Source organism: Camelus ferus, chromosome 14 (assembly GCF_009834535.1).
Source record: "Camelus ferus isolate YT-003-E chromosome 14, BCGSAC_Cfer_1.0, whole genome shotgun sequence".
Classification (NCBI taxonomy): Eukaryota; Metazoa; Chordata; class Mammalia; order Artiodactyla; family Camelidae; genus Camelus; species Camelus ferus.
Genome location: NC_045709.1, coordinates 57,645,726 through 57,661,713, shown reverse-complemented (window position 1 = coordinate 57,661,713; position 15,988 = coordinate 57,645,726). Strand labels below are relative to the sequence as shown.

The 15,988-nt window shown below is 35.6% G+C and overlaps 1 long non-coding RNA gene across 1 annotated transcript; it reads left to right on the top strand.

Moving 5' to 3' along the window:
* The first annotated feature begins 1,613 nt into the window (after window positions 1-1,613).
* On the top strand, window positions 1,614-15,421 carry LOC116668505. Its single transcript, XR_004325607.1, has 3 exons — window positions 1,614-1,624; window positions 3,876-3,878; window positions 15,125-15,421. It is a non-coding gene; the product is annotated as an uncharacterized LOC116668505 (long non-coding RNA).
* Window positions 15,422-15,988: the final 567 nt, after the last annotated feature.

Below are 15,988 nucleotides of genomic sequence, written 5' to 3'. Positions count from 1 at the left end.
TAGCTTTGTAGTGGAGGTGCAGCAATTGCACTCTGGGTATATATTCCAAAAAACCCAAAAACACTAATGGGAAAAGATACATGGCTCCCAATGTCCATAACAGCATTACTTACAACTGCCAAGATATGGAAGCAAACTAAGTGTTCATCAATAGAACAATGGATAGAGCAGATTTTATATATATATCTGTGTGTATATATACAGATGATAAAAAATGAAATTTTATCATTTGTTTCAGCATAGGTGGACTTAGAGGTTATTATGCTAAATGAAATATGTCAGGAAACACAAATATTGTATGATATTTCATATATCTGTAATCTAAAAAATGCAACAAACTAGTGAATATAACATAAAGAAACAGACTCACAGATATTAGAGAACTAACTAGTGGTTACTAGTAATAAGAAGAAGATGGGGAGGGGCAATATAGGGATAGGGGGTTAAATAGTGAACCTATTAGGTACAATATAAGCTACAAGAATATATTGTACAAACAAGGAATATAGCCAATATTTTATAGTAACTATAAATGGAGTATAACCTTTAAAACTGTGAATCATTATATTGTACCTCTGTAGTGTATATAATATTGTACTTCAACTATAATTCTATTAAAAAAATTCTCACTATATTTATCTATTCTTTTCTCAGGTTTATTTAGTATTCATGTTACTAAAGCTTTGAACTCTTTCTCTGGTAAATTATTTATCTCTGTTTCATTAGTTTTTATCAGAGATTTTCCCTTGTTCTTTTTTTTTAATCTGTGTGTGTGTATGTATGTATGTGTGTGTATGTATACACACAATTGAAATATAGTCAGTTTACAATGTGTGAATTTCTGGTGTACAGCATAATGCTTGTCATACATAAACACACACACACACACACACACATATATATATTCATTTTCATATTCTTTCTCACCATAAGGTACTATGAGATATTACATATAGTTCCCTGTGTTATTCAGTGTGAAATTGTTGTCTATCTATTTTATATATATATTAGTTATTATCTGCAAATCTCAAACTTCCAATTTTCCATTCCCACCCCCTTTCCCTCCACCCCTGGTAACTATAAATGTGTTTCCTATGTCTGTGAGTCTGTTTCTGTTTTGTAAATAAGTTCATTTATCTTTTTTTTTTTTTTGATTCCACATATGAGTGATATCATATGGCATTTTTCTTTCTCTTTCTGACTTTCTTCACATAGAATGACAATCTCCAGGTCCATCCATGTTGCTGCTAATAGCACTATTTTATTATTTTTTATGGCTGAGCAGTATTCCATTGTATAAATGTACCATAACTTCTTTATCCAGTCCTCTGTCAATGGACATTTGGGTTGTTTCCATGTCTTGGCTATTGTAAATAGTGCTGCCATAAACATTGGGGTGCATGTGTCTTTTTGAATTAAGGCTCCCTCTGGATATATCCACAGGAGTAGGATTGCTGGATCATATAGTAATTCAATTTTTAGTTTTTTGAGGAATCTCCATACTGTTTTCCATAATGGCTACACCAAACTCCATTCCTACCAGAAGTGTAGGAGTGTCCTTTTTTCTCCACACCCTCTCCAGCATTTATTGTTTGTAGACTTTTGAGTGATGGCCATCTGACTGGTATGTCATAATACCTCATTGTAGTTTTGATTTTCATTTCTCTTATAATTAGTGATGGTAAAAACTTTTAGGTATACCGATTGACCATCTGTATTTCTTCTTAGAAAAAAATGTTTATTTAGGTTATTTAGTCATTTTTAATTTGATTTTTTGTTTTTTTTGTTATTGAGTTGTATATATTCCTTACACATTTTAGATATTTAGTTCCTTATTGGATTTATGGCTCGCAAATATTTTCCCCCATTCCATGGGTTGCCTCTTCAATCTGTTGATTATTTCCTTTGCTGTACAGAAACTTTTTAGTTTAATGTTGTCTCACATGTTTATTTTTGCTTTTGTTGTTTGTGTTTTAGCTGTCCTATCCAAAAATTATTGGGAAAGTCAATTTCAAAGTATTTACCATGTATGTTTTCTTCTGAGAGTTTTATGATTTCAGGTCTCACATTCAAGTCTTAAATCCATTTTGAGTTAACTTTTGTGAGTGGCATAATATAAAGGTCCAATTTCATTCTTTTGCATGTAGATACCCAGTTTTTTCAACACTGTTAAGGATAAGACTGTCCTTTCCCATTGCATATTCTTGGTACATTTGTTGAAAATTAATTAATCAAATATATGTGAGTTTACTTCTGGTCTCTCTATTGTATTCCATTGATACGTGTGTTGATTTTTATGCTAATACTATACTATTTTGATTACTATGGTTTTATAATATAAATTGATATCAGGAAATTGATTTGTCCAGCTTTGTTCTTCTTGCTCAAGATTATTACCTATTAGGGATTTTTTGTGTTTCCATATGAATTTTAGGATTTTTTTCTATTTTTATGAAAAATGGCATTGAAATTTTGATAGCTATCACATTTTATCTGTAGATTGCTTTGGGTAGTGTGGATATTTTAACAATACTAATTCTTCCAACCTATGAGCATAGACTATTTTGCCATTTACTTATATCGTCTTTTATTCCTTAATCAGCATTTTATGGTTTTCAGTGTACAGATCTTTCATCTCCTTGGTTAAATTTATTACAAAATATTTTATTGTTTTTAATGCTATTATTATTATTGAGATTGTCTTCTTAATTTCTTTTTCAGGTAGTTCATTGTTAGTGTATAGAAATACATAAATATTTATTAGAATATTTAATTTTTATATTCTCTGTTGTTTGTATTTTTACAATAGTTAGTTGTTGTTGTTTTTTTACTATTGCATTTGTATTTCTATTTTTTCCCTCATATATTTGGTGATTCTTGGTTATCTAATTATATTTGTAGATGAGTTTTTATGTTTGTATCAGTATCTATATCCGATGCTCAGTATCTGTAGTCAGAAAGTATTTTCTCAGCTAAAATAGGACTATTTATAAACAGAGTGCTAAGTTCAAGCAACAATGCATTTAGATAATACTTATGACTCTATGAAGAAAAGAGTCAATATGGTGGTACTGAAGTACCATCCTTGGCTACCATTTGGGAACTTGGATTTCAGAGAGTTTCCACCATTATCTGCTAAGAGCACTTTACTGTGACTACACTGTATGAACAATGTGATTTTTGCTGAACATCTGTTTTCCTTTTGAATGTTTGGAATGTTTATGTGGTAGTCAAGTTGTGTCTAAATAATAGGCCTCCAATAAAAATCCTGGGCACTTAGTCTCTGATGAACTTCCTTGGTTGAGAGCATCTAACAAGTGTTATTATAACTCACTGTCAAAGGATATAAGAGCATCCTGTAGTGATTCCACTGGGAAAGGACTCTTGGAAGATTGTGCCTGGTTTCCTCAGGAATGTACATTGTGCTCCTTTTCCCTTTGCTGCTTGTGCTTTATATACAGTTACTATAATAAACGTAACTATGGGTACAGTTATATTACGAATCCTCCTAAGTGAATCATTGAACCTGGGGGTTGTTTGGTGACCCCTGACACAGAACCCTACTTCATTCTTTTTCTCATTCATCAATTCAGTCAACAAAAGATTAAGCATATTCTCCAAAGAAGATGCTGCATTAATATTAATTAAAAAATTAAGTTTAGTGGGAAGTTCATATATAAAAGTGTCATGATTACTGCACAGTGTGAAAAAATGAGAGTGCATGGGTCATGAATATACCAGGGTGCCTGGGAATGTTTTTGAGTAAATAATTATTGGACCAAATTTTGAGCATCTAGATGAAGGTAAATGGAGAGGAAGTATCATTCTAGATACATGCAAAGGGACAGAATCCTGAAACAGCATAATTTGTTTAGTGGGTAAGATATTCTCACAGGGAAAGCAGTGCTGTGTCATGAGAACTGCTGGTAAGTTAAGTAGCTAAATTTCACACTGAAAATTTTAGAGGGTCCTTGCTTTAGTTTTATATTGAAACTATAACAAATTACCAGAAAAAGTGGCTTAAAACAACATAAACGTGTTGTATACATTTCTGGAGGTTACAAGTCCCATACATGTCTCATCTGGTTCAAATCAAGTTACTGTTAGAGTATTGGCTGTGTTACTTTCTGGATGCTTTAGCAAAGACTATGTTTATTGGCTTTTTCGAACTTCCAGAGGTGACTCATATTCCTTGGCTTGTAACTTCCATTGTCTGTCTTCAAAAGCAATAATGGCACATCTCTCTGACCATTCTTTCAGACTCACCCTCTTCTCTGACTATAACCAGAAAATATTCTTCATATTTAGGGATCCATGTATTTAGATTGGACCCACCTGGATAAACAGGATAATTTCCTCATCTCTATTTCCATAAGTAAATCACATCTACAAAATTCCTTTTGCCATATAAAGTAATGTATTCAAAGATTCCAAGGATAAAGATATGGACAATCTTGGGGAACCATTATTCTACCCACCACAGCCTTTAAAGAATTTTGGTCAGGAGAACAAAATGTGTGATTCTTGCCCTTCTATAGTATTTTAGAGACATTATTCAGATACTTAGTTTGCTGTCACTTAATGTAACAACTTGACCAAGGTATACTTATATTTACAATCTTTTTATTTAGTTTGCCTTCCCAGATTGCTTGAAGAGGTATTAAATGCCAAAATAATTCTGATCACATACCATTTCACATAATCTCATCCACTCTGGCTTAAATAAAAAGGAAATTTATTGGTGTACAAAGCTGTAGAAGTAGACTGGACTTCATGTATAACTTGACCCAAGGATTAAATCTTATCAAATGATTTTCATTTTGTTTTCCTCTTTCTTTCTTTCTTTCTTTCTTTCTTTCTTTCTTTCTTTCTTTCTTTCTTTCTTTCTTTCTTTCTTTCTTTCTTTCTTTCTTTCTTTCTTTTCTTTCTTTTCTTTCTTTTCTTTCTCTCTTTCTCTCTTTCTCTCTTTCTTTCTTTTTCTTTCTTTCATTCTTTCTTTATTTCTGGGTAGTTGCAGCAAAGACCACATAGACTACAAAGTCCCAATTTTTATTATGCAATACATTACAAAAAAATGCCTCCCCTGTGCTAGTTTAATTCCCAGATAAGCCTTTCTTTGGTGGTTTAAAAAAATCTACAATTGGCTCTAATAGTTATAAATTTCTAAGATCAAGTCCCATGAATGGTAAGAATCTGTTTTCACCAAACTCCCAGAAAAAAAAAGTTCATATTCTTTTTCTCATTGGCTCTAATCTAATCACATGGCCATACCCTGAATCAAGTGCTGTGCTTAGTGGTATAAGGTCAAAGTCATAAACACCACTGAGCTGGTAATAGAGGTTGATCTGAATTACACTTAATTACAAGGGCTGAAAAGATAACAGGAAAACTTTGTCCAGAGGAAAAGAAATTAAATACTTCTGCATAGCAATATAATGCTTGTGTGCTATCCTTTTAGGACTTAACGTTCCAGTCTATTTTAACCCTCTTCCTCAATTTCATTCTATAGTCTAGACATACCAAACTAATTAACATTCTTCTCAAATGAACCACATTCTTTCATAGCTGTATTTTTTTTTCCTCTCAATTTACTTGGTCTGGAATCCAGACACAGTTCTTTCTAGTCTATCCACACAGCACACACAACATGCTCTACCTGTGAAGTATATTCTTGGTCACATTCAGTGCTCATATTCTTCCATGTATTTTTTTATACTATCTTCTTTCAATTGTTTTGATTCCATAGTATGTATTTTTGCTATTATATACTTCTGAGATAGCAATTTAACATATGTTAACTTGTTGGTCATCCGAGGAGACACCAGCATGTGGCACTTGAAACACTGGAGCTCTTAGAATCATAAATACCTAATTAATTGCACCCCTCTTCCTAATCATAGTTCTGAAAACAATTAGTGATACAGAATTCCACCAAATAGAGATCAGTTTTTCACTTTTATTTCTGAGAATGTTGGTCAAGAACTTTTCTTGGGAATAAAAAAAAAATAAGCTTGCAAATCCTTCCTACTCTCCCAGCAAAGTTTATGAGAGGGTATCTCAGAACAATGAGGGTCTGCTGAGCTGACACTCTTATCTAGGATTATGCATTCACAAGTCTGGATCTGAGAACAACAACAAAAACAAAAAACATTTTTTTTAATTAAAAGAAAGAGAAAGACAGAAGTTCTAAGATTTATATCCTCTTAGTGGATTAGCTCCATCCAACGCAGCAACATAAGTCAATGAACATCACCTATCAATCAGATAACTTATTCTGCTATGGGGAAAAATAAGTAATGTGTGGGTCAGGAGGTCTTTTAGAGTAGAGATCACTAAATAACAAAATGAGAATTGGGGAGAAGCTTTCTCTCCTACCTTAAGCAGTCCTTAAATATTTATATTCTCCGTTGAATGCAGGGGTCAGCAAACTTTTTTTGTAATGTATTGCATAATAAAAATTGGGACTTTGTAGTCTACGTGGTCTCTGCTGCAACTACCCAGTTTTGTTTGAGTAGCAAAAAAAAAAAACACTCATAAACAATACATGAAGAATGCATATAACTATGTTCCAATAAAACTTTAAGTGCAAAAACAGGCAGGTGGCCATATTTCTCCACTGGCCATAGTTCACCAACCCATGTGCTTGAGCAAATTGAATCAGTTTGCTAAAGTCCTCTGTCCTTCTACACAATCTTATCTTTTCCTCTGATATGTGGCTTTAATGCATAATTTTGAAGGCTTCCGAAGGAAACAAACAAACAAAAATAATATTGATTTATGGAGGTTTTAACCAAAAGACATTTTGTTTTTGTCCTTTCCATGTGACTAGATTTCTAGATATTGAGAGACTTTATTATCTATGGGCTACTAAATGGATCAGAGCAATCCATTATCAGTCCTCAGTATCTCTAGATTCTGGGAGTGGCATGTGAAAATTATACACCAGCTTAGATATCAGACAAGATTTTTGTTTCCTGATTCTTTCCATCTACTTCACCTCTGATGAAATAGCCATGGCTGGGTACTTTGGTGGATTACTTTAAAACTCCTTACTCATTAGAAGAATTCTTCCCATATGGTGTCTGGATCATGCTGCTGCTTCTTTAGTCAGAATATTAATTCTGCTTTTGTTTTGATTGGCTAATGAATATGAAGTGATCAATGTGCTGTAGGATTGATTTTTGCCAAAGGTAATTAACACTGATTATTATGATGAACTCAAAGTGGACTGATTTTGCTTTCACAAAATCAGTGACACCTCAATAGCAAAGTGTTACCCATTATTAAATAATTGATGAAAATGTGAGCAAATATGTGATCCAAAGTAACTTGAGTCCATCAGATTGACAGAGAACTATTCATAAACTTTCAGGTTAATTTCTCTGAAATGCAGTTTTAACACATGATTCTATACTTTTGATGTCTATATAAGTTACGTGTGGTGTTTTCAGAAAAAAACAATTGATCTATATTTTCACCAGAGACGTATTTATCACATACAAATTTGAAGCAATTTGTCTAAAGTAATGGTCCACAAACTTAGATATCTGGGTATATTAGAATCACCTGAAGAGTTCGCATTGTTTCTGCCTTGCTGAGAAAAGAGATAATAAAATGTTTAGTTATAGTGTGGTTTTGAAGATTAACGGAAATAATGTATGTAAACCCTTGCCATAATGACTGACAAATAATGAGAGTTTAAAAATGTTAATTTTATTATGATGATAACCCCTGGTGTTGAAATTTACTTTCTTTTTAAGTAAGAAAAAATTTAAGTAAAAAAAATTAAGTAAAAAAAAAATTAATGTTTGTTTTCAGTATAATGATTTGTCATAAGAGCACTGGGTAAAATTCTAACTGCATTTATTCATTTGTTTATTGCATTTATGACATAATAAAGTAATAACTAAGCATTTTGAACTATAACTGGTTTTTATATCTCATGAGGAATTGTGCTCAACTGTTAGGGACATCTGAAACATCATAAACTAGTAACAATACCAGGCATTTAATGTGCTCATTAGTAAGTCAAAAATTGATGAATAAGCAGTCAGGGCAGCTAAAGAATAAGAGAAATTTCCTGTTAGCAGAGATCTTCTGCTCTAGTAGCATACAGAAATGTAAGCAGCTGGCATAACAGAAGACTTTGGTGTAAACAATTGTCTTCTAATTGGCTGGTTTGTCTCTGTAGTCAATGACTAAGAATAATTGAAATCCTCCTACTGCACTTCTGGGCCAAGTGGCAAGAATAGATAGAGTCATCTTCTAAAAGTACAGTGGTTTTTAAACTTTGATAATAGTTGTAGACATCTAAGAAAAAATAATTAAAATATTTTATTTTAGGATATTCAACTGATATAGATAACTGATTTATCCCTCAATGTTACATTTTGATTTTGTTTTTGTATGTCAGGAACAATCCTAGACCAAATGCATCTTGTTAAAATTTTTTTTCGTATTCAAGAACCCTTCTTTAAGCAAATAACATTAGTGTGTCTGCCAGGAGCTATGTCCTTAGTATGCTTAAAACGAGATGAGGTCTGCTTTTCCCCACTCCCCTGTAATGAGTGCTTTTGCTATTAAGATTTTTATCTATGTTTATCAGCAATAGAAGCCTAAAGAATGTCATGTAGATAAATTGACTGAACTCAAACTCTAAACTATGTCCCTCTGATGGTCAGCTGCTAAAATCTCTGCTTTGTTGTTTTAGTCTTCTAGCCATTGCTGAGGGCACTCAAGCCCCCTCAAAACACATACAGAGCTCAGACAAGAATGTGGGCAGAGTTGATATACAAATTTTGTCTCTCTCCTCAGTAGTGCTTCTTTCTGAAATTTTCCATCTGACTTTCCAACACTTGTTGGAACCCACACACACCACCCTCTGGTTCCTAAAGTCAATAAAATTACAGTTTTTCTGATTGCTTTTCAAATCTCTTGGAAAGGCCCACTAAAGAGTACCCCCAGGCAAAAAGTAACATAATTGAAAATTGCATCAAATATGTTACCCTGTTCTAAGGTCACACTGCCAGTTTCTGTCTGTTTATGGTCACTTCGCTGTGCATTCAGAATGCCATGTTATTAAAAGCATTTTTGTCCAGACTTTTTTTTTTTATCTGAAGGAGATTTTATTTGTTACAAACTACTGTGCCATTACCATAACTGGAATTTCTTTTTAGAAGACATTTTGAAAAGTTTTATCTTCGTAGACTTCACCTTAGAGCTACTAAGACTTAGGGCTCTGTATTGCTTAAGACTTCTACAATTTATTATAGCCACCAGTCAGGACTGGAAACTTTTCTATATGAACCTGGATAACTTTAGAATATTTTAAATAAATCCTTAAGGGTATCAACAAAAACTTAATAGATATAAACATTTCTAATTTTTATGTTTAGAATTCTAATAAGTAATGTTTTTCTATAATTTCAAGAGCTATAAATCGAAGTAGAACAAAATAGCAAAGACTTCTCAAACACATGTAGGAGAGACCTGAGGCAGTAATTGTCACTACATTAATGCTTGCTATCTCTCTCCAGGACTTCTGACTACAAGCAATATTCATTGGGTTATGGTGTCATTATGTTGAAGTAGTGTTAGAGATACTTTCCCAAGCCATTAAAATTCAATTGCATGTATTCCTCAGATCTTGGCTCACACAAAGCATTTAGGAGACAGGAATGGAAAATTTCCAAAAGAAAACGAAAAAATGCTCAAGAGGCAATACTTTCATGTTGAAAGAGTAATTCTGAGCTCCCTCTAGTCGGAGTGTTTGTAACACAGAGCCATTTCAGGAAAGCTTAACTTGGTTTGAGACGGTTAGAGTTCACATCTAAGGAAGCAAAGTAGCAAAATACCATTTAGCATCCATTAAAGTGTGTCTGAAAATGAAGTTATCAAAAACATTTATTATATGACACTAAATTATGGCCATCTTCAAACATTATTCTTAAGTTGGATGTAATAAAGTTAGAACAATTTTGTTGGAATAGTTTGGGAACTATGTAGAAAATAACTAATTTTCATAAGAATTATTTTTTTAATCCCATAAAATGTCTGACACTAAAGGTCTCAGTAATTGTACTTTTTTGCAACTGTGCAATGCACTGCCTGTGATACAGCTATACTAAATGTTATAACAACAGGTTTGTGAAAACAGTAATTGGAGAACCAGACAAGATTATAATTTGACCAAAAAAATAAAATAAAATAAACATGCCTTTGCTTAACTGAAAGCTTAAAGATCAAATATTTTTTAAAAAATGAAAATAAGGAGGACAAAACTTAGCACAACAAAAACTTTTTATTTCCAGTCAGCAAAGAAACTAAGGAAAGAAACAATTCCCAGAATTATAAAGGAGGAAAGCTCTAAACTTCAATACAGTAAATGCCTAATAGCATGGTATTTTGATGGGGGGCAATGACATGGATAATTTACATTGTCTCATTCTCATAGTATATAATTTTCTCCATATGACATATATTTTGATGATTAACCATTAGCATTCTCATTTATAAACTAAATGTGATAATAGTAATACATGTCTCCTCATTGCAATGAGGTAAAATTAAATGTGATAATGCATGTAAAGCATTTAACTGGGTACCTAGCACATGGAAAGATTTCAAAAAAGGTTATGACTAACTTAAATTATAACTAAATTTTATTTTATTGTTATTTTTCTTTATTTTATTTTTTAAATTAGAACTAGGTTGAGAATTCTCAAACACTTAAAAACAAAAACAAAACTCAATGTTCTGAAGATCAGAATAAGATAAAAACTGTTACATTAAACTTTGTCTCTCTATACTTCAAATAATAGACAGTATATTATCTTTACATTGATGGAAAAGATCAGTCTGCATTAAGTGTCTTTCCTAAAAGTTGTTATTTCTTTTTCACTTGGTTTAAAAGGACCATGGTGTAGACAAGGTGTATAAATGGCTTGTTTGAGAAGGGCTCTGGTTTTAAACTGTGCTGCCTTGAGAAGTAAAACCAATCAAGAAGTAAAATCAATTGAGGAATAAAGCACTCTTCATCAGAGATTTATCTACACCTCTATTTAATCATGATGCAAGGACTTAAAAATAGTTGTCTCTCAAGTTTTAATAATATACTGAGATAAAACTCAGAATTTTAAAGGAGTATTTTATTTCATTTTCAGATTATTAAGTGCATGCTTTGAGTATACAAATTTTAGATAAATAATAAATATACATTTTAACTGGACCCTCACAATGAAGTAAGTAGAAATATTCACATCTTACAGATGAGAAAACTGAAAAAGGTCCTCACAGCTTAAAATGATAGAGTCACCACAACTCTTTCTGACTCATTACAAGAAAACGTATTGAGGTGGAACTATTTATAAGGTACAATTATAACTTACCATTAATTTTTGTTTTGAAAATGTACCGATAATTGCGTTATAGCCATACACTGATTTCTACATTAGTAAACTTGAGTTGTAATTGCCTGATGTAATTGTGTCACTTAGAAAAAAATGTCAACCTTTGGGGGAATATATTTCTCATCACTTAAATCATATAACTGAAAATGATGTGAAATTGAAGATGATTTCCCCATAGAAGCAAATGGACAACCTGTAATAGCAGGTTGATTTTATTACCTGTATTGCATGTATAGCAGATTCATTCTGATGGCCACAAATGAGTGTGATTCAGTGCCCTCACTCCAAGCTGATAACTTATGGTAATCAGACCATATTTAGACTTTCTACTTAATAGCAATGACAAACTAAAAAATAAAAGTATAAACTTTAAGGCTAATTGGCCAATTGTTTTCTTTTGAAATTATGCTATACAATTTGATGATTTACTAGTACTGCTAATATTATATTACTTACTAATACAAAGGAAATTGCTGTTAAAGTCTTGGGCTCTAAATTTTGATATACCATAATTTACAATCTTATTTACAAGGTACCATTTATAGTTTTAGAAAGTTTTAAAACCTCAATAAGCTCCAGTTTCCTTTTTTTTTGAAAATTTTTGATGATACTACTCATAAAACTAGCCTCATCAATTTGTTGTGTCAATTAAGTAAGATTATGTATGTTAAAAACAATCTGTCCCTAGTACAGAGTAAGATCTCATTAAATTTAGCCATTATTATTATCACCATTACCACTACCATTACTACCATCATCACTATTAACATCATCTAGTAGAGGTAATATTTAGGATATCAGTATCATGGTGTCATGAGGCATTTTCTTTGTCCCTCTCCTTCAATTTACAACCAGTAAAGCATTCGTAAGTCAAAAAAGGTTCTTCTTCCCAACACACCAGGACTCTGGAGAGTTCCATATATCTATGCATCTAAAGATCAGTGGGCAGGAATAGACAGAGGAGGGGGAAGAGTGGAAACAGTTCTCACAATCCTGACCCTGCAGTTATGGCAGCTGAGTCCACAGCCACAGAGAATCTGACAGCAGCAGGGAAGGTGACTCATGAGACTTGGGCCTCCAGGCCACAGTCCCACCCACAGCCACAGGGAACTGGGCAGCAGTGGCAGAGGCTCCAGCATCCCTAACTCATCCTGCCAGAGGAGGGCCTTGTGAATAAACCCACCTACTATACCCCCCCTGTAGCACTGGCACACAGGAACCCAACAATCCCTGCCATTACCCCCTGTAGCCCTGGCACTCGGGAACCCTACAACCCCTACAACCCCTACCATCCCCCCCTGTAGCACTGGCACTCAGGAACCCAACAACCCTGGGCATGGGGGAGGTGCCTGTGACTCCAGCTCCCCCTGACCTTCCACTTCCCCTGACAGTGGTGCCTGTGACCAAGGCAAACCTGGCTAAGGCAGAGGTACCTGCCATTGTGCCATCCTGGTTTTGCAAGAAGAGATGCCAACAGCAACACTGGCAACAGAAAGGCACCAGCTACCCTGGAGGTACAATCAGGGACAATGAAGGCAATGGATGCCACCTCTGGCAGAGGCCATGAAGGATGGAAAGTGCCAGTCAAATACAGCCAGACACAGCCAGAGAAGCCAAAAACTTGGGCGATATCACCACCTACTGAAAAACAAAAGCCTCTAATTACCATGCTGTTGAATTGTTAAGAGTCAAGTAAAAAAAAGGTTTACCTGAAGAAAAAAGATGTTCACTACTTCAAATGTGCCGTCAGAGGAACAACTCATTAAGCACCATGAAAAAACACAGTAACATGGTATCACAAAAAAGTGACAGTTTTTCAAAAACCAAACGTAAAGTCATGGAACATTGCAACCAAACTGATAAAGAATTCATGATACTCATCATGAGGAAACTCAATGAACTAAAATAAAGCTCAGAAAGACAGTTCAATGAGCTTGAGGCTAAATTAATGAGCAGAAGGAACGCTTTACCAAAGAGATTAACATTCTAGAATAAAGGACCAAACAGAAATGCTGGAGCTGAAAAACTCAATTGAGACATTAGAAAGAACTGGACATAGAGCAGACCATATGAAAGAGAGAATTAGTGAACTCAAAGATAGAAATAAAGTACACAGGTAGAAGAGGACAGAGAACTAAGAAGAGGAGTGAGAGAATTAAAAAATGAAGAAATTCTATGGGAACTATTCAACTCCATTAGAGTGGACAACATAAAGAGAAAAGCAAAGAGAGGGAGAAGGAAGTGAGTTTATTTAAGGAAATAAGAGATGAGAATTTCCCAAACCTGAGGAAGGAACTGGATATACAAGTCTATCAAACTAAGAGGACACCTAATTATCAAAATGCAAAAGGACATTCTCCAAGACACATTATATTAAAACTGTCAAAAGTCAATTACAAAGACAACATTTTAAAGGTAACATTTAAAGATTTCAATACCTTTTCTTCTCAAACTATTTCAAAAAACTGAGGAGAAGGAAATATTCCTAATTCATTTTAGGAGGCCAACATCACCCAATACCAAAACCAAAGACAATCCACAAAAAAAAAAAAAAAAAAAAAAACAATTACAGGCCAATATCTTTCAAGAACATAGATGCATAAATCAACAAAATATTGATAAACCAAATATAATACATTAAAAAATCATACAGGGGAGAGAAGCAAGATGGCAGAGTAGAAGGACACTTGTAGCTCACTCTTTCCCACAAATCCACCAAAACTCACATCTACGGACCCACTCAGCCAACCAGAGCACCTGCAGAACTCCAACGGAACATCGCCCTCTTGAAAGACAAAGACGCCAAAAATCTGGTAGGAAAAAAGAAAGAAGAAAAAGGAAAACAGTGCAGGACCGATCCTGCGGGGATGGAGCAGCAAAGGAGGACTGGCGCTCGTTTGCTGGGTCTCCCCTCTCTAATGGAGAGGCCAGCGGGACAGAGAGGGAGCCTCTGAGGCTCAGATCTGCTCTGAGCACCCCTTGACTGACAGAACAGAGTTAAACGGGCACAAAGGGTCCCCGCGACACCCAGCCCGAGACACGAGCCAGCAGCTGGGTCTGGGACGGGCCACCAGAACTGGGCAGAAGACTGGGGCAGCTGCACTGAGGCAGCCCTGGGGGAATGCAGGGTGCTGCGTGCCGTGGCTGGGAGGGGATATGGAGCAGAACAACCTTGGTCTCCCATAAATTGCAAAAAAAGCAAAGTAACATGGCTGGTGTGCCCTGGGGGGGGGGGGAGGAGCACCATAGCCTTTGTCTCCTCAGACCTGTGCCGCCATTACTGGCACTTCTCCCAAGAAGAGAGGCGGGGTGCAGCCACAGCCACCATACTCTCCTATGTGCAGCACCCGGGCAGGGGTGGGTCCAAGACCTGAATCTGCACCCGGGGGCTCCGAAACCTCCTAGGCAGGACTGAGACTTGTTTACAGCTGGAGGCAGATAGGATCTTTCTGCCCTGGCACCTCAGAGAACTCAGGCGGCCAAGACAAATAAGGAGCTGAGATTTGGTACGTAGCAGAGGCGGAGCCATTCCGCTGTCTTCCCTGAGCCCGCCTTCGGAGTTCCGACCCAAAGCAGAGTGGGGAGCTGCACAGAGCAGCAGAGCAACCAGCACCGGGAAAGGGCGGGCGGCAACCCGCTTTCCTGGCAGGAATGCAGCACCTGACCACGGTGCTGGGAGGGGGCGTGATCTGCCCACCTGCCTCCCCCAAGCTCAGCATCAGGAGGGGGAGTGACCTGCCAGCCCACCAGATAAGAGCTCAGGACCTGACCCAGTGTTGGGAGGAGGTGCCATCTGCTAGCCGACAGCCACTGGGAGCAGCACAGACGAGGGTGCCAACAAAGGGCCTCTGGAAACAGCAGGCTGAGTTCATGAAGCAGGGTGAAGACACAAAGACCTCTCGATAAAATCATTAAGAGCAAAGAGCACAGCATCTCCAAGAGAACTAAATAACTAATACTCCTTAAGCCACAGTGACAGAGAGATATGAGCAATATGAAGAAACAGAGGAACCACTCCCAATTAAAAGCTCAAGAGAATTCCCCTGAAAGCACGATCAAGGAAATAGACATTGATGGCCTACTAGATCAAGATTTCAAAAAAGGACTGATCAAAGTACTGAAGGAGCTAAAAGAAATAGTGCTTAGAGATATAAAATATGTCAAAAATGAAATAGAAGCTATAAATAAGAACCAAGTAGAATTAGTAAACTCATTTGCTGAGATGAGAGCTAACCTAAAGGCTGTACAAAGCAGGCTAGATAATGCAGAGGAACGAATAAGTGACCTAGAAGACAGGACAACAGAAAGCACCCAATCAAAACAGCTGAGAGAAAAACAAATAAAAAATAATGAAAACAATATAAGGGACCTATGGGATAATATAATGTGTGCCAATCTATGCATAATAGGGGCTCCAGAAGGGGAAGAAAGAACCAAGGGAATTGAAAAGGTCTTTGAAGAAATCATGACTGAAAACTTCCCAAACCTAAAGGAATCAGATATCCAAATACAGGAGGCTCAGAGGGTCCCAAACAGGAAGAAACCAAACAGACCCACACCAAGACATATTATAATCAAGA